The sequence below is a fragment of the Notechis scutatus genome, chromosome 4 (genome assembly GCF_049901735.1).
Source record: "Notechis scutatus isolate UNSWTSFEM ecotype Mainland chromosome 4, rNotScu1.2, whole genome shotgun sequence".
NCBI lineage: Eukaryota > Metazoa > Chordata > Lepidosauria > Squamata > Elapidae > Notechis > Notechis scutatus.
The window spans coordinates 31,917,698-31,941,270 of NC_142012.1; the positions used below are offsets into that span (position 1 = coordinate 31,917,698).

At 35.6% G+C, this 23,573-nt stretch overlaps 1 protein-coding gene across 1 annotated transcript in view; it reads left to right on the forward strand.

Moving 5' to 3' along the window:
- Positions 1–5,898: 5,898 nt before the first annotated feature.
- Positions 5,899–23,573, forward strand: part of SLC7A11 (solute carrier family 7 member 11) — a 121,984-nt gene continuing 104,309 nt past the window's right edge. The window contains exon 1 of the mRNA XM_087963129.1: positions 5,899–6,195. The gene's annotated coding sequence lies outside the window, so the exon portion shown is untranslated. The remainder of the gene's footprint in view (positions 6,196–23,573) is intronic.

Here is a 23,573-nt window from a genome sequence, read left to right on the forward strand (position 1 = left end):
AGAACACAGGACACTTATGGCGCAGTGATTAGAATTTAGGCTGCAGGCTAACTCTGCCCCCAGCCAGGAGTTTGATCCTCACTGACTCAAGATTGATTAAGATTTCATTTTTCTGAAGTCTGTAAAATGAGAACCCAGATGTTGGGCGCAATATGCTGACTCTGTATACCACTTAGAGAGTGCTGTAAAGCACTATGAAACAGTATATAAGTCTAAGTGCTATTGCTATCCCTTATTTATGGAATAGATATTTGGGAAAGGCAGAAATGGGTTAAGGTGTAGTTTACTCCTTATTTTTACTTTTATTAAACTTTACAATAATTTTTAAATAAAATTTATTGTAAACAAATCCTTTTGCTTCAAGGACAAATTTGTCCTTGAAGTACAAAAACATTGTTAGAATATAATAGAGTCCCATTCCATTTTAAGGAAAGGATAACCCAATAGCACAAGTAAAGTCAAAATGGTATTTTCTAAAAAGATACTATAATATTATCGTAATTCTGATGAAATAAATGTATAGTATGGCCAATTTATCTCAGCCAAGTGGCCTTCAGATAGATTAAACTGCGGGCTAGATTTAAGTTCCCCACATATTGGATCCAGCCTGCAGGCCTTGAGTTTGATACTCCTGGCCTAGACTCTAGTTCAATGTGCCCCAAAAGCTGGGGAAATTGGTATGGATAAAGTGATTTGCACTGCAATTGTGATTGCAACGTTGCTAAGCAAAATTCTAGAATGAAGAATTCAGTATCATTTTTGCAACAAATCCCTAAATAATACCTTATCCATTAAACAAAATGGTAAGTAACTGAACCATCATGTTTCAGCATCTGAGAAAAATACTTCTGTCTCATACTAGCAGATGGATTACAACACAAAGAAAAGTAAGAAAACATTAACTGAAAAATAAGGCATTGTGTCATTAAATTAGTTCAGGATGATTTGGATTTTTGCATATTGTTCTAGTTTGATAATTTATGTTGAGCTTATATACAAAATGAGTGAGAAGTTATATTTACTGCAGTAATTTTTATTTAATTTTTATTTCATTCACTGTATGAGATGATTTGATATATAAAAAGTAAAATATAAAATTCTATAAAAAGTCCTTATAACTAAAACACATCCAAGTTACCAAGAGCTTGCTCTTCCTGAGACCATCATCTGTGAACTGTCCTTAAATATCACATTTCGATTCCTACTATGTTACAGAGCCCCTGATTATGACATCGAATATGTAAACAAGCTAAATTCACTACTAACATGGGCAACATCCTGCCCACACACTTTTATCTTTCTTGGTGACTTCAATCTACCTCACATTAACTGGACCTTAAACGAATGTGAGACTGAACCCATACATGCAACCTTCTACAATGCTGTAACAAACCTGGGACTGGAACAACTAGTAACCAACAATACTAGACTTAACAACTGCCTTGATCTCATCTTCTGAAATAGTTTGAATTCAATTTACGGAATACAAATTAAAGAACCCTTTTCCAACAGTGACCACAGCATGATTGACTTTTGTCTCAACATATGTCCACACAAAAATCAACACCACAATGTGATCTCCAATTATAACTTCAAAAAAGATAACTATGATCTTATAGACAACGATCTCTCATCCCTTGATTGGCAATTTCTATTCACTGGATGCAATACTGTTGAAGACCATTACAACATATTCTTACTAGAAATCAAAAGAGCCATCAAACTATATGTACCAATAACAAAGCCCAAAACCAGGAAAAACAGATTACCCACAACAATAAGGAAGCTTCAATCCAAAAAGAGATCACTTTAGTAGAAAAACAAATCTGGTCACATTGCCAACTTCAAAAGCCAATACAAAAATTGATGCCACCAGATAAAGACTGAATGCACCAATTATCACATTAAAGAAGAGGAAAACCTTCTATGCACTAATTCCATCCGCACTTTCTACAATTTTGTAAACCACAAACTAAGAGACTCAAGGTCTATCCCACTCCTGAAAGGACCTAATGGTAAAGACTGCAACGATGACACTATTAAAGCCAACCTCTTTAACACATTCTTTGACTCAGTATTTGTAAACAGCAATGGATCATACCCAGTATTTCCTAGTCGAACCACAGACAACTACAGTGATCTAATACATATCAATTTTACAGTAGACAATGTTGAAAAGGCACTATGCAATCTAAAGCCATCTCTATCTATCGGACTGGATGGAATATGTGCCTACTTCTTAAAAATGCTATCCACTGCCATAGCCGAACCTTTAAGCATAATCTTTGAAAAATTGTTCAGGACCAGCTCCTTGCCAAAACTATGGTCTCAAGCCACAGTTATCCCCATCTTCAAAAAGGGAGACCCCAGCCTAGTTGAAAATTACAGACCAATCTCTTTATGCTGCATCACCTGTAAAGTCATGGAATCAATTATTAACCAATCCATTATCCTCCACTTAGAGACAAACAAACTACTCTCTATTAAACAATTTGGTTTCAGAAAAAAACTATCCTGTAATCTACAACTCTTACACTGCAAAAACATATGGACTGCACAACTCGATCAGGGCAAAGCAATAGATGCAATCTACATAGACTTCTGTAAAGCCTTTGATTCAGTGGTACACGACAAACTACTCCTAAAACTAAAATCTTATGGTATCTCTGGACAACTGCATAGAAATGTCAAAATTGGGAGCGTCCTATCAAATTCTGTACCTGTCAACAGTGGTGTCCCCGAAGGCAGTGTTCTAGGACCATCTCTTTTCATACTCTACATAAATGACCTCTGTGATCATATCAAGAGCAACTGCATTCTCTTCGCTGATGATGTAAAGCTATTCAACACCACAGACAATACTGCTACCTTTCAAGAAAGACCTCGACTATGTATCAGAATGGTCAAACAAATGGCAACTTCAAATCTCAACAAAAAAATGCTCTGTCCTACATATTGGCAAAAGAAAATCAGAAAATAAAATACAGGCTGAATAGTCAAGACCTTGTTGCTGATCCAAACTCTGTCAAGGATCTTGGAGTACTCATCTCTAATGACCTAAGTGCTAAGCCCACTGTAACTACATAGTCAAAAAGGCATTAAGAGTTTTAACCTAATCTTATGTAGCTTTTTCTCTGGTAATATCACACTACTAACAAGAGCATACAAACATTTGCTAGACCAATACTCGAATACAGCTCATCAGTCTGGAACCCACATTACGTATCTGATATTAACACAGTTGAGAAAGTCCAGAAATATTTCACAAGAAGAGTTCTCCACTCCTCTACTCATTGCAGAATACCTTAAGCCAGGGGTCCCCAACCACCGGTCCGCGGACCAGTACCGGTCCGCAGAACAAGTCCTACCGGGCCGCTGGTTGCTGGGCGCCGCCATCTTTTTTTTTTGATGAAAAAGTGCTTCCGGTGAGCTTTTCCGGGTAGAAAGCCATTTCTACCCGGAAAAGCTCACCGAAGCGCGCTGCCATTTTTTTGATGAAAAGTGCTTCCGGTGAGGTCACCGGAAGCACTTTTCATCAAAAAGATGGCAGCGCCAGCTAATGCCGGTACCGGGCCGCGGCATAAAAAAGGTTGGGGATCACTGCCTTAAGCCACCAGACTTGAAATTCTAGACCTAGAAAATCTAGAACTACGCCACCTTCGATCCGATCTAAGTATAGTACATAAAATCATACATTGCAATGTCCTACCTGTCAATGAATACTTCAGCTTCAACCATAACAATACAAGAGCAAACAATAGATACAAACTCAAGGTTAATCGCACTAAACTTGATTGCAGGAAATACGACTTCAGCAACAGAGTGGTCAATGTCTGGAATACTCTACCTGGCTCTGTGGTTTCTTTCCCAAACCCCCAAAATTTTAACCTTACACTTTCTACTATTGACCTCACTTCTTTCCTAAGAGGTCTGTAGGGGGTGTACATAAATGCTCCAATGTGCCTACCATCCCTGTCCTATTGTTTCTTTTATTTTTCTTATATGTATCCATGTATTCATAACTATGTTTTTACTTATACCTATTATCTTGTAAGCAATTGACAAACCAAACAAAATAAATAAATAAATAAATAAATAAATAAATAATATGATATAATGTGATCCCACCAGCTGCCCCAGTCTGGCACCCTGCCATGCATTGATCTTATACACCTAGAGGTGTATAGGAAGTTTAATTTTAAAAAATCAAGAAAATGACAACAACCAGATTGTTAATGACTTATATTTTCTGGTGATGAAAAAATATGAGGAAATAAAACAGACTTAGAAATTGGAAGAAAATAATGAATATAAGTCATTTACCTCCTATAAAATTTTAAAGTATGCTTTTCTCTTTCCAAGGTTTTTTTTTGCTGAACACTTGATTAAGAAAATTTGAGTGCATTCATCGGTCTCGGTGCCAATTACACATCCCTGGAAAAACCTAGAAAAACCTCTCTCTCTATATATGTATATATTGCTATGTTTTGCCAGATATGTGTAATTGGCTCCGTGACCAATGAATGGATTTCTGTTATAGAAATAATGGCTGTACTTGTGATTGTTTTTTTTTTTTTTTACTTTGGTGAGAAGTGGTGGAGATCTGGCAGTTTATTTCTGGGTCTTGTCAATCATAACTTTCACTGCCAGTACTAACATTTCCTTGCAACACTTATTTGATTTCTCCTTTGTTTTTTACTCTTTGCCTCTCTTTCATGCTTGCTTATTAGACTGGGTGAATTGCAGACACATAGGCAGGTCTTGAATGAAATGGGCATAAGATCTCTCTAAGTGTTGTTCACAATGGAGACCCAGGTTTTAACCCATCTACAATCACAGAAATTCACTTTGGCTCAGTTACTATCCCTCAGCAAAACATACTTTGTTTGTTATGGAGAAAGAAAAGGAGAAGGGAGGGTATCTAAATTATGATGAGCTACTGTGTAAAAGGCAATATATACAGGTTATTATCAAACAAATGAATGAATACCTTATTTTTTGTGACTGGAACCTGTTAGGCTACTTGTGAGCATGGGTCTAACACTCTTTCAAAATAGCATTAGCTTACATTCAAAAATACCCCTTTGTGCCTTTGAGCTGTCATTTGAAAGGGAATTAAATCCTCTGTCCTAAGCACCTACTTATATTTGTGCAATCCAACACCCCCTCTCCTCCCCCATACCTTAAGCAGACTCGTTGGTAGAAGCTTTTTATGCCAGCAGATGTCACTCAATGGAGGACAAAACAATCTATCAATTATTTTCTTAACTGGTCTTGCAGTACACCCATAAGGACAGCACTATCTTGCTGTCAGAAAAAAAGTTTGGGCTATTGGAGCAAACAATTTACACTGATTTTCTTTCTGCTAACTCAAGAGCTGAGGGTTATCATCTTAACACAACTATCAAGGAAATCCTCTTTCTTGTGCTAGCTTTGTTATTCCTGCTGAAGCTCTGATATAATGTTATCTTTACATAAGGATTAAAATAAATCTACATTGAATCCTTCCTGAAACCAATAAAGAAGCTTTGTAGAAACAACTTGGCATCCTCTGTGTGTATATAAATCTGATTTTTAATTATTGATAAACATTTCATAACCTTTCATTGGAGAAGCATTAATAATGACATTTGTTTTATTCAAGGAAGTATTGATAAAATGATTTTTAATACCTTAAGTTTCATATATTTATATGTTTTTGGTGGAATTACTGTTCAACAAATAAAATCAGAATATTTTCAAGTTAAAATTATTTCTGGGAACATACAATAGCAAATCTTAGCCTTGCTAGCCATACTCATGGGAGATAGAGGGAGAGAGATTAAAGAAAGTCAAGTTATCAACCATAGCACTGTGATGGAAGACCTGCTTTTTGTGTATATATGTAATGTTGATGAATGTACAAAATGGGAACAGACTTGCAATGAGCACTACAATTCACTGGAAGCAAATTGACATTTCTACATATTGGGACTACTTTAGTATCTGCATGTGAGATCCAGATCACCAACATCTCTGTATAAAATGGAGACATTTCAAGATTACTTTTTGCAGCTGAATTGCAATTAGTTGGGAATCACAAGATGCCATTGACCTTATAACTGTTAATGGAACCTTTGTAGACTTGAACTTTTAAACAGTTTGGATACAATACTTTTTAAAACAGCTTCTTAAAGACTGGAAACCATCAGAATGGCAAGCTTTATTTAATTCACTGGTTAAATTTTCTTCAGCCCTTTTAAAAGAGAAATTTTAACTATGAGATTTGTAAAAAATTATTTGAGGTTTTTGAATAATATATCACTTAATTTAATAATAACAAAATTAATAAACAATATTTTTATCTACATAATATAATTTTCAATAAAATTATTGCAAAGAAAAGGAAAGCATGTATAAAATGGGGAAGAGTTGGATTTCACTGCTGCAACCACCATCATTATTTAACTGACAAGCAATGGATACTTCTACTCTTTGCTTAGGCATGACCTTATCTTCTTGGTTTAGGTGATCATTAAAGATGACACTTAGAGAAAAATGTTAAGGTGATCTCTTTAATAGCATCAAGGAAGATTTTGAAAATTATCAAAACAATTGTTTTGTTTTTAATTATCAGAAATATGCTTAAATGTTTTCCCAGCTGAGTTTGGAAGTACATCTAATGGCATCCTGTAATGCCTGACATTTGAACTATCAGAGGGGGTTATCTTTTTACTGGACCCAGTCCTAGTTCGTATCTGTGTGTATGTCAATCATGGTTATGTGAGAGGGATAACACTTCATGAATTCTTATTCTAATGGATTTTTATCTACAGAAGTTTGAATCACAGTAACTAATCTTTGAAATGGCGCCACCACTTGTCTTCCTGTAGCATGTGTTGTTTTACTATATATTTGTTTTTGCCTAAATTCAATCAATTTTGGAAATCTGATTCTTGGGAGGAAAGACTCTATTGGGCTTCTTTTGTTCATTTTTTATTCCTTTCTCTGTACAGTCAATGAACAGGAATGTAGGTGGAAGTAATGTTTGTAAAGAAGTACAGGACAGATTGAATCTGTTCAATGCCTGGATATTCTTGATAAGGCCGTTATTTGTTTCTCTTGCAGAGACAATCTGTCAGTTGCTTGATACAAAACTTGCTCGAGGCCTGTTTCTTGCCACCAATGGAGAATACACACAATTACTACGTAAATGCTAAGCAATCTTTTGATGCTTCCAGGGCTGAGAAAAGCATCAGCAAACTCTGTTCTCTTTTGCATCCTTCTTGTCTGGCACTTTTCTGTCTTACAGATTTAACTATATCACGTAACAAAGAGTGAATAATCTCTACTTCTAATGAACAGTTCGATTGAACTATCCCCATAAGTTATATCCCATTTGAAGAAGATTTGATTAATAGCACAATCATTTCTTAGCCAGTCTTTTCTTTTTCCTACAGGCCAGATGAGAGGAAGTTAATTTTCACTTGAATGATTCCAGTTTCCGACTGATAGAGCATGTAGCAGTGTTCTCTAACTCCAAAGCTATCACTTATATTGTCAGATTGCCTTCAGTCACTCCTGTACACTTACAAATTTAGCAAAGACTGGTGCAGATTTCATTTCAGTGTAGTCCAGATGGAAGACTGATGCTAATAGTCAGCAGCATTTGAATGAGAACCAAAGCTATTTATGACCTGGCCTTCCCTTCCTGTGGAGCTGTATGAAATCTTTCCAGGAGAACCAGTTTTCTCTCTTATTATTCTCCCTCCTCCCCACTCCTTGCATTTCCTTCCCTGGAACAATGACTCAAATTAGTTTACACAGATGTCTGTTTGCAAAGCAAACAAGAGGTGGCTCCTTGGTGTCCTGTCATGTTCCCAAAACAGTGTTTTTGGTGGAGAGATGGGCATCTACTAGAATGAAAGGCAACATGGACAGCAGAAAGGATACAGGGCATTTATTAGCACTTTTCTACTTAAATGCATGTTTGCAGTTGAAGTTGGCAAAAATATTTGATTTGCAGACTTGCAGAATTTTAAAATATTCATCATATTGCCTAACAATGGTGAATACCCTTAACAAAATAACCAAGCTGTGAAGAATAAAGTTTGGCATCTGCAATATTTCAATGTTTTTGGTGAACAGTTGCTAAACTTAGTTCAATAGTGAAAATGATAATTCTTTTTTATTCTGATTCTGATTTGTGTGTCATGCAGTAGAAGCATTTTGTTGCATTAATGCGATCTATAAATGTGAAAGAATATCTTACATCTTGCCAAGTGTCTGTAAACGTGAATTCGATGATATAAATAGAATAAAATTCTAAGATTGCTATTTATGCCCAACGATAATTCATGAAATACATTTAGATAATACTGCTGTCTTGGATTTTTGATAGATTCACAAAATGTTGTTTCAGTATATATTTTTTACAGTTGGAACACAGATTCAGTTTTATGAAATTAATTTCCTACAAATTTTGTTGTGTAACTTCTACATTAATTGTTCACTCATGATGTATTAACTGAGATTGGGTATTTGTATTATTCTATGAATTTATATATACACGTACATACATGCACACATACAATAATAAACAGACCTAATTTTAAATAAAAGATATACTATCCTTCCATCAAATAGCAGAAACAGTTTTTGTGACCAAAAAATAAAGCATAATGCTGTAAACCAACATATAATTATTTGTGGTTCTAATTGTTTTATATGGAGTGGACATCCTCTTAGAGGACTTCTGAATTCTAATACAAAAAGAAACTGGCATAGATGACATGATAAATAGCCATAATTCACCATCTCATAAACCAAAATATTTTGAGAGTTGATGGGATAACAAGTTAAACAAACTTATTTGCATATGATATAAACATTATATGAACATACAGGGCAGTACAAAAAATTGATTTAGAGTTGGTTTAGTTAAATCTTTAAATCCCCTTAATTCTACATACATGCACTTGCATTTTGTCTGTTCAAAATTTGGGTTTTGTATTTCTCTCTGATAAAATGAATTCTGACTATTGTTTCATCTTGTTGAAGATGTCCTAAATCTTGATGCTGTCATTAAAGTGTTTTTATCCCTTATCTTTAATCTATTAAAAATACAATAGCCATATTTTCTAACTTCCAAGGTATTGAATAGCACACAACCTAAAGCTCCATGATTTCTTAACAATCACAGAAAGAGGTTATGAAATTCTATCCATCCATATCAGTCTGTTCTTTAGCCATTCTAACTTTTATTCTTTTGTATAGGCAGTGTATTTCCTTGTGCTGCAAGTAAATCTAACTGAATCTTTTCACTTTGGACTAGAACTTGCCTCTTCTTGCTGTGTCTGCACCTCATCAAGTTGCCATGAATCTCTTCCTGTCAAATTTGTTATAACTTTTTCAAATTATTTTTCTAGTGTCATCTTCCCATTAGCTTTCTTTGAGTGTAATATAAATTAGTGATCTTATATTTTGTTTAGAATAGTCAACTTGTTGGATCATTCTTTGAGACAGAAAGGTAGTGCAGTCTGATTTGATGAACATAAATTTTAGACTCTCCACATTTATTTTGCCCTAATTTTGGATGGTCCAGCGATAATCTAAGAAGAATATATATCATAAATAGAAAAATAATAGTAATGACAAACTTTAATAACAAAGTTAATATTTATTCAAACAGATAAACAGAAAAACCATAGGAGGCAATAAAACTTTCAACTTCTAGCTGGATTCCCCATGACTTTACTTATGGAAAGCTGGCAGGGAATGATGAAAGTGAGGACCACGTCACCAGAGGGATATTGCAACAGGCCCAAGTTTGCAAATAAAACTGGCCTGAACATCATAGAAATTTCAATTCTAGAGGAGTAATGGTTTCTGGATTTTTAAAAATTCATTCTTTAAGTTACTGGATTTTAGGTACCTCAGTTAAAAAAATATTGTGATATAACGCATTGAGAATACAAACAGAAAAGCAAATAAGCACAATAAGAATTTTAGTAGTATACAGATAATAAGGTAAGCACAAAGCCCTTCTTTACTTAGGGGATTACAATCTAAAAAAATAAGTGAACCTCCATAGAAAATACTAGAAGGAGACCATGGCTAGAACTTTGATCCCTGCTCACAGATCAGGCTTCATGAGAGTCTAGCATGACTCTATATAAAGAAAATAACTATGCTTCTAGCAATGGGTTTAGAATCCTTCCAATTAATGCAGCAAGATCCAATCTGGGTCGGTCACCGGGACCAAAGCTTTTGTCTTTTGAGCTTTCGGATTTGTGCTGGATTCCATTTAATCCTTGGCATCCATGATTTAAAAAAATATTTCCATTAAATATTTACATATAACACCGTGAAACACTACACTGATATTTTAATCAATTTTCTATGTCTTTTATAACATGAAAATATATGTCTTTAGTTACTCTGTAAATAACCCTTGTTCAACTTCATTTTTCCTGGCCTAGTTTCTATTCATATATTGTACCTGACTATATTTTTTTCCTGTTGCATTATTAACAGCTGATGTTAGCACTGACATGATGTTACCCTTTATTCCCTGAGCTTTGCCTTGTTAGTCAGTCATGATTTTGACCTCTTGCTCTGGTTCTCCAGAAGGAAAATGTCAATGGATAAACTTATAATCTGTTTCAGTGAACCTTAAAAATGTTGTTGATTATTTCCTCCTCCTGATAATTTATAGCTACTGTCACTTGGCAAAGTATGGAATGCATAAAGTTGATATAATGATGCCTAGAGGCAGGTTCCTGAGTTATTGAGCAGAGTTGGAACTTTGTCTTAAACTAGAATTTCAAATAAGGAAAATCCAGTAGTACAGGGAGCATTTATAAAATGTGTGTAGGCATGTGTGCTTAAGAGATACTTATAAATAAAAGAGAACCATATTAATTTTTATTTTCTTCAAGAAACAGTTCTGATTTGATAACTGCTATGTATGTGCTTCATAGATAGCATTTTGTCATTAATGTTTTTTTTTAAAAGCCCGATTACTGTTAAGGATTTTTTTTTTTTTGAGATTTGCTTGGAAACAGCATCAGAATAATAACCTGAGAATTCTGATTGACTTGTTTTTCTCAATGCTTCCCCTGAGTCTACTCTGAAATGTTTCATGAGTTTTTCTTAGCTGGAAAAAATGAGATAGATACTTATGTAATCCTTCAAGTAATCCTTCAACCAAATGTGACACTATATTCACACATTTCCACATGTCAGGATCTGAAAATATCCCATCTTCAAGAAGTTGTGCTATCAGTTCCCCTTTCCCCAAAGTCATAAATGTTGAATATTATGTTTCATTATGGATAAAAGGAAGTACAAATGAATCAGTGTTACAAATGGAGCTAGAATCCTAAAGCCCTTATTTCCAGAATAATTTTGAGCATATTTTAAATTTGGATCATAGCTGTTTCCATGTATTAACCAGGTCACAATATTATAAAAGTCATTTTTTACTGGATGTGTGATTACCTTCTTAGGCATAACACTTATAAGCTACCTAGGCTTTCTCATTTACAGGGATGCACATGTATCCTTACAGAACTTGGGTAAAAATATAGCCCCTCAACTCCATTGGAGTTGTGTGATTAATAAATCTAAAATAATAATAATATTTACTCTATTTTTTAGTGTAAAATGACCATGAAATAGCTGATATCTTAGATTTCTCCATTGTTAAGAAGTCTGACAAATTACAGAGTGGCATATGGTTTTGGAAATAAGCAGCTTTAAATTTTGACTGTAAAAAGAAACAATTGGGAAATGCTGGTAACATTGAGAGCAGAATAGGTACATTATATTAATTATAGGCAGTACACCAGAGGTGGTTTTCAACAGTTTCTGGCCAGTTCTGCAGAACCGGTAATGGAAATTTTGAGTAGTTCAGAGAATACCACCTCTGACTGACTCCATCCCCATCTATTCTCTGCCTCCCAAGTCCCAGCTGATCGGCTGGGTCTTCTTTTGTTGCCCTGCACAGAAGAACGGAACTGGAGAGCAGGTTAGTGGAGTGGGGAGGGAATGGGATTTTTTGCAGTAAGCTTCCCCCAGGCCTGGGGAGGCAATGGAGATTTTACAGTATCCTCCCCCTGTTATGCTCACCAAGCCACGCCTACCAAGCCATACCAGACCATGCCCACCAAGGCACGCCCACAGAAGTAAAAAATTTTGAATTCCACCACTGCAGTACACTGTGATTGGGGAATAACTAATGAACCTTTAAGACCTGTCAAATTGCTCGTTCTCCATCCAAATTTTTCATGGAGAAAGAAATCTAAATATAGATCTACATTTAGTGCTTATCCGCACTGCCCAACTGCCATGTTGCTAGGAGAAGCAAGCATCATTTCTAGAAGGCAGAAATAAGTGACCGTTGTTGCCCTCTATTAATCTTCTGTTGCTTACTATGAAAGTGACTTCCAAGTGAGTTTTTCTGCTCCACATTTGAAGTACAATTAAGTATTTCTCTGGTGAGATGGACTGCAGATTAACACCAACAACTCACTGAATATTTTGTAGAAAAAAGAACACCCTTGAAAGGAGTCATTGCTTACTATGCATTTTAATCACTTCTGTATCTTTCTTTACTAACAATGCTGAAGAAACACAGTGGCTATGATCTCTTCATAGCATATTGAAAGCGCACATAGCATATTATTCAATACTGTCAGAAATATTATTTTTAATAGCTATTTTCTTTTCCTGGAGTACCTCTTTTTCCCACTGAACATTTATTAAAATATATAGTTTATTATCATTTTTCACTAAGAAAGGCAAGGAAGAGTGTAAGAGTGGAATTTTATTTTAAGGCGGTGGTTGTCCCTGCATGTATTTGTATTGTGATGCTTTAATTTTGTAGGAGCTGTGGTGGCAAAGTGTTTAAAATGCAGTATTGCAGACAAACTCTGCCCACAGCCAGGAGTTCGATCCTGATTGGCTCAAGGTTGACTCAGTCTTTCATTTGAGATTGGTAAAATGAGGACCCAGATTGTTGGAGGTAATGTGCTGACACTGTGAACTGCTCAGAAAGTAATGTAAAGTGCCATGGAGTGGTATATAACTCTAAATGCTATTGCTATTGTATATTTTTATTTATTTTTTATTGCCTTTACTGCTTTATAAGTAATTCATGACAGAGAACATTTGTAATGCTCTTTTTTCCTTCTATTTTGTTCACAACTGTGATCCTGTGAGGTGATTCGGATTGAGAGAGAGAGTAACATGTCCAAAATCAAAAATCAAAATCAAAATCAAAAGACTAAAATCAAGCAACTCCTGGTTTCTAGAGCAGCATCTTAATCATTACACCAAACTGGATATCTACAATCATATACATTTTATATTATAGAATGAAGAAAATTGTTGATAATATCTTGGATCACAAAATAATAAACAATTCAATATTAGATGAAGTAAAACCAGACTGTTCACTGAAAACAGTAATAATGAAGCTAAACTTTAAATATTTGGGTCACATAATATGAATGCAAACATCACTGCATGAGATTTATATTTTCTGCAGAAACTGAAGGTAATTGAAAAAGAGACCAACCGAAATCAAGGTGCCTAGGTATTGTCACTAAAGACAGAAGCAGGGGCTTGCAAGAAACCAAGGAAGCAGATATTGATATTCCTAATAAAAATTTCAGAGGTGGTATTCCATAGGTTCTGACCAGTTCTGTAAAACTGGTAGAGGAAATTCTGAGGAGTTTGGGGAACCAGTGGTAACCTTCCTCCAGGAGTGGGATGGGAATGGAGATTTTGCAGTATCCTTCCCCTGCCATGCCCACCAAGCCACACCCACCAAGCCATGCCATTGTCACCAAGCCATGCCCACAGAACCAGTAGTAAAAAATTTTGAAAAATGCCCTTTAAGTCACAAAAAAGAAAAAAAGTGTTTGAGTACATGAAAAACAGCAATTAAAATTGATCAGCTGGCATGAGTTCAATTTGAACAAGAGAATGTTATAACTGTCTAGCTTGAAGGAATATTTTTATACTGGAACTATATGTTTCATATAACGGGAAACAATTAAAAATAACTGGCTGTTCTAGATTATTTTTTGCACGTTACATAGAAAATAGAAATGGCTTATTATGTTGTCATGAATTTTTCTATACCCAGTACATAACATTTGCTTCGGCCCAATAGTCAGTTCTCTGCTAATTCTGGAAAATTCTGATTAAGCTCTTTGGTAAATCTACATTTCGGGGATGTGCATTATCTAGCCCTTTCTAAATTATGGGTTAATTACAATTATGGCTAATAGGATGCTTGCATATGGGATTTGGCAAGTAGATATTCATTTATTTGCTACTCATATTTCAAGGTTCCAGTTGGTTTGTAAATATAAACATGGATTTCTAGATGACTATATTAAAAATGTAAAAGTGGACACACCAAATTCTATTGCCAAAACAGTTTGTTTACCAGGTTTTTAGAAACACTTATATATAAAACCAACATTTTCCAAACTTTACAGAGTAGCCAAATAAAAAACATCTTTCCTTTCAAGTTTGTTTTTATTACTGTAGTGAAGCTTTCAGTTTTCCTACCCTAAAACAAATATGTAGTTTTAAAAATATGTCCATGGTGTGACTTTCATACTTTCTTTCTTATTCTGGGCTTGCCAAGCTGAATTAATGTTAAAGCATACAAAAGAGATCACCAATCTCCCAAGGCTTGTTTAAGGAAAGCTGTAAAGTAGGTCAATAAAGCATGTGGGGACAATTATATTGAAATCCAAATCCTTACATTTCTGGAAGCAAAGCACCAACAGGCATTTATAGCACATTCTTTTAAGGTTTGTTGGTTAAAATTATGCCCTGACTCTGTGTTTGGTCATTCATTCTCCAGTCACATGGTTACATGCATTTTCATGTTGCCTGGAGTAGTAAGCTTATGTGAAAAGCCTTCCCAGACATTGCTTGCTTTCTAAAATTAGTTTGAAAACCTTAACATGATCTCCTCCTTGATTTACTTAGATTTCTAAGAAGTCTCATCCAGCAAAGTTGAAAGCAAAATTAATTAACATTGATAACAAATAATAAAACCCTTCAACATTAAGATTAGAGTCTTACTGATATTTAAATTTACTTAATAATTAATACTTGATAATAAAAGTATCAAAATAGTTCTGCCATGGATCTTGTTGAGGTTAAATCTGAAGGGTCCAGTCCCAAATGAACAAGATGAATACTATAAGGAACTAAGAGCTGTGATATGAAAATTGCCAGTGTTTTTTTAAATTATGTTTTCTATTTTATCCCAAGAAAATAATTGTGGCAGCCTAAAATATTTGTCATCAGTTCCAGTTTTAACACAATGTTTTCCATTTTCTTACAAACATTTTTGCCATAGTTAAACTCCAGCATGCCCCATCAAAGATATGGTTGCTGACAGGGGTGGGATTCAAATTTTCAACAACCGATTCTGTGGGCGTGGCTTAGTTGGTGGATGTGACTTGGTGGTCATGTGACCAGGTGGATGTGGCTTGGTGGTCATGTTATTGGCTGGGCATAGCCAACTCAATATCACTCACATCGAGGCACGCATCTCCTCGCCTGGCCCCTCATGACTGTGGGGATGTTGCAATAGTCGTAAGTGTGAAAAATGATCATAAGTCATTTTTTTCAGTGCCATTGTAACTTTGAATGGTCACTCCACACAAGCAAAGTACCAGCAAAGGAGGGGAAAAATACTCCAGAGAAGTTCCTGAGACAGGAAGTCTAGTCCTGCCAAGAATGTAATAAGGGTTAACAGAGAGGCAGTTTCTATAAGCAACACCAGAATGTTTCCTTACAGGATTAGGCCAGTAATTTCTTCTAACAACTGGTTCTCCAAACTGCTTAGAATGTTAACAACTGGTTCTAGCGAATAGGTGCGAACTGGTAGAATCCCACCCCTGACTTAAATATATTGTACAGATAGCTGGTCTTGTTCTTTATTTTAATAATTTGACACAATAGATGTATGTATGTTGTTTGTTGAATCTCACCCCTAAAACACATTATTGAAGAATTTCAATTACTGATAAATCCAGAACTATAGTTGAAAATGTTATAACACAAAGAAATCAAATTACTCTGATATTAACACCAGGGAATTTGCCAGATTAAATAATAAACTTTAGTTCTCACTACTTTTTCAAGCTTCAATACAATCTGAATTCAGAAATTGTGCCAGAATAACATATAACTTGCATATAATTGTTATCTTAGCTAAGATATTTGCTCTAATTCAACCAATTGTCCTTCAAGGAAAAATTCAAAGCAATAAAGAATTTTTAAAATAAATTAAAATGGAAAAAGATGTGTTTTACTTTACTTCTTTTATAATTTATTATGGTTTTATTAGAGGTTAGGTTTTATCTGGACTTCTATTATTTTTTTACTAAAATTGATATGATTTCTTAAACCGAAAGGTTTGTTTGGAAAGGTTAAAAATATTTTTTCTTTGCTGTTTACTGTTTTGATATGTTGGAACTTTTTATTTTTAAGTTATTTTGTTAATTTTGTGACCATAAAACAAACATGAAATTAGATACTTTTAAACTCTATTGATATAATTAGCTGAAAAGTGTCTAAAAGTGTCTAGTGATATAATTAGCTGAAAACTATTGATATAATTAGCTGAAAAGGGTACACTAGTTATAGATTTTGAATACATTTTTGCATACTACGACTTAGTTCATGGCTTTGCAGAACATGCATTGAATTTAGATAGCTAGGTATAATTATTTAGCTTTGATGAAATTGCTGCTGGCATCAGTTGTCTATGTTACATCTGCATTCCATATTCAAGCACAATGGAATGTTTTAGTGCTATGAAATATACTTCAATAGGGACCTGAGATCAGATGTCAGTAGAAAAAGGATGCCTGAAGAAAGCAAAGTGTTTCTTAGTCAAAAAGATGGCATGCCAGCATTTGCTTTAGGAACTGTCTGTTCAAGGGAAAAAAAGTGATTGATTGCAGGGTCACACTGGATTTCTCTGAATTTCTCTGAGAGATAACTGTCACTGGTTCATTTTTCAATAAATGCCAATAGAATTGCAGGTGGAATATGGAATAATTATGTACCTTTTCTTGTTTGTATTGTGACATGATGTATCCTGATGGAACTGATGTGGAGAACAGTGGTATTCTCTTTGCACTGATACACTTGCAAATTCTTAAATTATATATAGATAATGAACAATGGAACAATTCATATGATTGTGTGCATTTGGAGTTAAAAGATTCTTAGAAAAAGGAGAGGTGAATTCAGATTTCCAATAGTACTTATCCTGAGATAATGGGTCATTAATATATATATATATATTTAAAAGCCACAACCAAAACCAGTATAGCACAAGAATTCAACTAAAAGGGATCTACTAAAAAAATATCTACCCATAACCAAAAAACTACAATTTTTATTTTTGGGAAACTGAAGTATGAGACAATTTGGTAGCTCTCCTATTAAAGGTTCTTAAAAAATGTCTCAGGAAAGGAAAAGCCCCAGCATATTATTCACCAATTCCAGGATGGATCAAATAAGTGGGAATGGAAGGAGCTGCTTTTGATATAAGCAATAAAAGCAGTTGTCCCATTTTCATGCTGCCTGCCACTGATCTCCACCTGGCACCTCTGGTCAGAGTCCCACTCCTTCCATATCTGAATATGGTGTGTAATTTAATTGTGTGAGGTTCTCCTGAGTGTTTTATTATCAGTTCTTGATAATACTGTCCAGATTCCAGACAGTTGTATTTTTAATTTCTGCATTTCCATTTTGCTTCTGCTCAGGTAGGGATTTTCTTCTCAAATAGAAAATTAGTCCTAAATTATAGATCTTTCTTACCTATGCACCAATATTTTAAGTCACTGTTTTATCATTCTGAAATATCTAAATATTTGATTGTCAACTGAAAGCTTATTTTTACTAATTAAATTTGTATGCCACCCATCTCCCTGATAAGACAGCTCTTCATTGAGTAAACCTGCTCCCTTTCACTGTCAGTGTATGCCACACCTAGTAAATTAAACACTGGAATTAAATATTCTTCAGCATCCCTTTTAAAACTTTTTTTTTAAAATTTGCACAAACACACATTCATCCTGTGTCACGCATATCCATGAACCTTGGTTTTCCATCATATGGTAATGAGGGTTATAAGAGTTATTACTTAGCCACGGACTTGTCTTCTTAGAGAGGCCACTTCTCATTGCTATAATGGGATCTGCCAGAATTCCAATTTGGGCTGCATCTAGTGAGAATTAGAAGAAAGACCCTGGCTGTCCTGGTGCAAAAATTCAATTTATACATGTGATATATTTGTGCCCCCAATCACAATGTATAGTATATACCAAAGAAGGATCATGACAAATTACTTGTGTAGTTTATAACTGCTGCTTGTTCCCACTTAATTTTGCTTATATAGACTTTTATTGCCCATATTTTTTCTCCTTTTTTATGGGTTCATAGATCCATGGGGATTTTCTTATAAACCACACTAGTTTTTGGAAACAAGCAAATTATGCTAGTAGAATTTGAATAAGAGAGCCCTTTTAAAAATCATTATTAAAGTGTGTGAACAATGCTGCTTATGTTATATCTCCCTTGGGAAAAATTACTGCTTAGTATTGTCTTTGCTTCAAATTGGCCTCTTCTTTTAAACCTACAATAGGACTTCATCTCTTTCCATCAGATTCCCAGGGCTCTTTAAATGGCTGACATGCAGTGGTTTATATAAAGGCATGAAAATTTAAATTAACCTTATACAGTGGTGTTCATTCCCCCTGGGAAGCGTTAATTTAATACTAAGAAATGCTAGGGAGAAGTTTTACATAGCATCCATTTGCTAATACTAAGGGCTTTAAATTGGTAGAAGTATTTTGAAGATCGTATACTTACATTTGGTATTAATTGGAAACACTTTGAAAAATCTTCCATTCATTCTTTTTGGCTGGGTGCATTTCTCTGTTTCACTGATGAGCAAGATCAGTCCCTGTCCTATTTGACCTTTCCAGCACACTTTTGTTTCAAATTGGAAATAGGAAATTATTTAGGCATTAAACTTGCCTTCCTAATAATCCTCAGTGGCATAACTATATGCATAGTCTGATTTTCACTGATTCTCCTGGAAAACAAAATCTGGATTCTCCCTTTTGTGGCAAAGCAATATTGAATCAAATTATCAGATCCTTTAGATGGTGCTGTGGTGCCAGGCCAAAATTAGGGACTTACCATACGTCCTTTTAAAGAACAAATATGAAGAATTGATTTTCTGTGTAAAGTGTTACTAGTGCTGGGCAAAGGCTGAAGCTACTGAAAATAGAGCTAATCTATTGATATGATCCTCAGATTGCAGGTGCTTGAATTTAAATAGCATTAAAATAAATGTGGGAAGACATAATGGGAAAGTGGTTAAAAAGGTTTATCTTTCAATTAGTGTTTACTTATTAAACTATGTAGATGATTGGTTGATTATCTCCTTTTTAGACCCATTTGGAAAGTAAATCTATAATACCTCTGAAATTTTGGCAAATTTTATGGTCCAGCTATACTATATTACTGTATACTATACTATACTATACTATACTATACTATACTATACTATACTATACTATACTATACTATACTATACTATACTATACTATACTATACTATACTATACACTAATACAAATATTATACTATACTACCGTGTTTCTCCAACAATACGCCCCCCCAATAAGAAGGCCCAGCACTTATTTGTATGCATGCAGTTAAATTAAGCCCTGCCCCCCAAATTTGGGACTATTTAAGTGCATCCGTTCCCCGCCATTTCTCACATCGCTTGAACAACATGAGGTGAAGAGACATAGGAGGGTGGAGGGTGGAGGAGGGGAAAATGTGCAGAACTCATCCCATGCGCAGCCACACCTTGCCACCAGGCCGCTTTTATCGGCCGTTAGGAGTGCCCCATGGGCAGTCTCAGCTAAATTGCCCCACAGGCAGCCTTGGCTGGAGAGCCCTGTGGGCAGCCATATCTGGCTACTGGGCCACTTCTATTGGAGCGCCCCATGCGCAGCTAGATCGCCCCATGCGCAGCCTCGGCTAAGCATCCCGTGGGCAGCCTCACTTTGCCAGCGGGCCACTTCTATCCACCATTAGGAGTGCCCACGGGCAGCCACGCCTCGCCAGAGGGCTATTTCTATTGGCTGTTAGGAGTGCCCTGTGGCAGCCCCAGCTAGATTGCCCCATGCACAGCCTCGGCTAAGCATCCTGTGGGCAGTCTCACTTTGCCAGCGGGCCACTTCTATCCACCATTAGGAGTGCCCACGGGCAGCCACGCCTTGCCAGAGGGCTATTTCTATTGGCTGTTAGGAGTGCCCTGTGGCAGCCTCAGCTAGATTGCCCCATGCACAGCCTGTAGCATCGGCGGGCAGCCTCACTCCACCACCTATCCACCAGGTGCCTCACCAGTGGGCCACTCCTAACGGCTGATAGAAGCAGCCCACTGGTGAGGTGTGGCTGCCACAGGGCACTCCTAATGGCTGATAGAAGCAGCCCATTGGCAAGGTGAGGTGGCACATGGGGCAATCTAGCTGAGGCTGTCCACGGGGTGCTCCTAATGGCTGATAGAAGTGGCCTGGTGTGAGGTAAGTCTGCGCGTGGGGTGATCTAGCTGAGGGTGTGCGTGGGGGAAAAATTAAGTCACCCCTCGAAAAGATGACCTAGCCATTTTTTGGAGGGTCAAAAAAAAAAAAAAAAGGCCCAGCCTTATTTTCTGAGAAACATGGTACTGTATACTACTAATACTACTAATATACTATACTATACACTAATATTATACCATACTACTGTATACTAGTACTATACTAAAGTAAATTTTACACAATGCTTTTATAGAAAATATGATTTTGTATTTTATGGACTTCTCATAAAAAGGGATGCATATCAGATTTTTTAGATTGAGAGTATAAGAATGTAAAGTTCTTTCATTCTAATGATCTGATTTTGTTTGGCTATAGCCTTAGTTTGATTCAAAATAAATATATATGTTAATATGATTTTGGAGATACAAGAATTTGATGTTGAACAATAGGAAGAAATCCACAGCAAACCACTTCTGAAATCCAGGCAGTCACCAGGATCCAAACACTGAGACAAAGACAAAACGAAACAAAAAAAGCTGCCAAAAAGCCAACACAATCCTAGGCTGCTTTAACAGAGGGATAGAATCAAGGGTTAGTATTACTTCATAATACCTTAGTAAGAGCTTACTTGGAATATTGCATCTAGTCTTAGTCACCACAATATAAAAAAGATGTTGAGATCATAGAAAGAATGTAGGACTGGAGGCTAAAACATATGAAGAAGAGTTGCAGGAATTGAATATGTTTAGTTTAATGAAAAGAAGGACAAGGGGTGACATGATAGCAGTGTTTCAATATCTAAGTGGCTGCCACAAAGAAGAGGGGATAAACCTATTCTCCAAAGCACTAGAAGGCAGGACAAGGAGAATGGGTGGAACCTAATCAAGGAGAGAACCAACCTAAAACTAAGGATATTTCCTGAGAGTTAGAACAATTAATCAGTGGAACAACTTGCCTCCAGAAGTTGTGGGTGATCCAACACTGCAAGTTTTTAAGACGAGATTGGACAACCTTTGTCTGAAGTGTTTCAGGATTTCCTGCCTGAGCAAAGGGTGGGAAGTAGAAGACCTCCAAAGGTCTCTTTCAAATCTGTTATTCTGTAAAACAAAACAAAACAAAACACATATTTAAACAAATTGATTTGCCTCCCTTCTTTGACAATAAATTTCATTGTCACAACTGCCTCTGCTAAAAACTCATGTAGGCAGTTTTCTGGCTGTATGATTCTTTCTTTTGGATTAATTCTCCATTAGGTTTCTTTCTTCTCAGTTCTCTAAGCCTAATGTTCCTCAATGATCTACTGGAGGATTTTCTACCTGTTAAAATTGGCCAACATCTTTTTCTCCACATGTTGGCCCAGCACATCAGTCAACCTTCTAAACCTTTCATTTCCCCAGCTGGGCCTCTGCCTTTGTTAGCTACAGGGAGTGAAATCTCAGTTCAACAAAGTGATGCAAGGCGAAAAGCCAAGATTTCCCCTTGTTAAATGAATGAAGAAATGGATGTCTTTTCCCTTTATCTTCTACTTTGCCTCTTTTATTTCCCAAGGCTGCATTTATGGTCAAAGCTTTTCCCTGTTCCTGTTTTTCATTACAATTGTTCTGAAGGCTAAACTTGTTTTGGTCTGTTCCTTCTCTTCCTCCCATGTGTCTGCATACATGTGTTCCTGTTTCTGTGTGAATGTGTAGTCAAAGCTCCATACTTTTTTATATCTTTTCTAACTTCAACTCATATTTCTTGCTTTACTGCAGTGTCCCAGACTCCAATTCTGATTTCCTTATTGGCTCAAGAAGCTTAAAAAATAAGCTTCTTATGACTATCTTACATGTCCACCTCCACTTCCTTTTGTATCTCTGACCATCCAATTTTCTCTGTTTCTGACTTTGTTCAATTGTAGACTTCTTTTGGCAACTTCTGGCAATTTGTGCCATCATTTCTTTTTGTGCAGCTCTACTGCAACAGTTTTTCATCTATCTATCTATCTATCTATCTATCTATCTATCTATCTATCTATCTATCTATCTATCTATCTATCTATCTATCTAATCTTTCTATCTTTATTCCATTTCTATAGCTGCTCATCTCATTCAATGACATTGGGCACCTTACAATTCAAAAAATGTATTATAATTAAAAATACTAAAACATTTGGTTGCATATATGTTAACTTTAAATACATTCCAGTACTTTATGTATGCAATATACTGTATGCAACAATTATTTTGGCTTGAAAGTGTAGATACTGTTCAGATATGGTAGAAGATGCAAGACTCAAATCAAAATTCTGATTATTTCTCACTTTGAAGATAATGCTGTTTAAGAGAGGTTTTAAACATTAGTTTTTAACTGGAAAAATACATTTTTCTAAGACCTGGCCAACTGGTCTTTTTTTTTTTTTTTTTGCTTTTAAAATAGTAATTATAAGCAATTACTTATAATATCTCTTAAAGAAAGAAGTTGCAACATCAATTAATTAGACCTGGCAGAATCTATCCTGGCATTTGAACTGTGCTAGAAAGATTTTGCTAAAAAATAATCGATAATTTACAATGGCCTTTTGACTCTCCATCTGGCTGTGAAGAAGTATGCTTGTGTGCATCTTGCTAAGCAAAGGAACTCCTTACTTCTTTCTTGTTAAACAGTTTTGGAGCCCAGAAGGAATATGGGGAGACGCCTTTAAAAATTGTGAACAAACAGGTCAGAAGGCCAAACAAGACAAGAAATAGAAAATTGATGATAGATTGTCTTTATTATTATGTCAATATGTCTTAAATACATTTCTATTATCAGATCTCCAAGGCAAACTTTTGAATTTTTTTCACTCACTAGCTTTGAATGTGAGTATGAGAAAAGTATTGAGACACAAGTACACAAGTAGTTTTTTAAGTGTCATTAACTGTCCATTTTTAAATCTGTTTACTTTTTTTTACAGTTTGCTTTGATG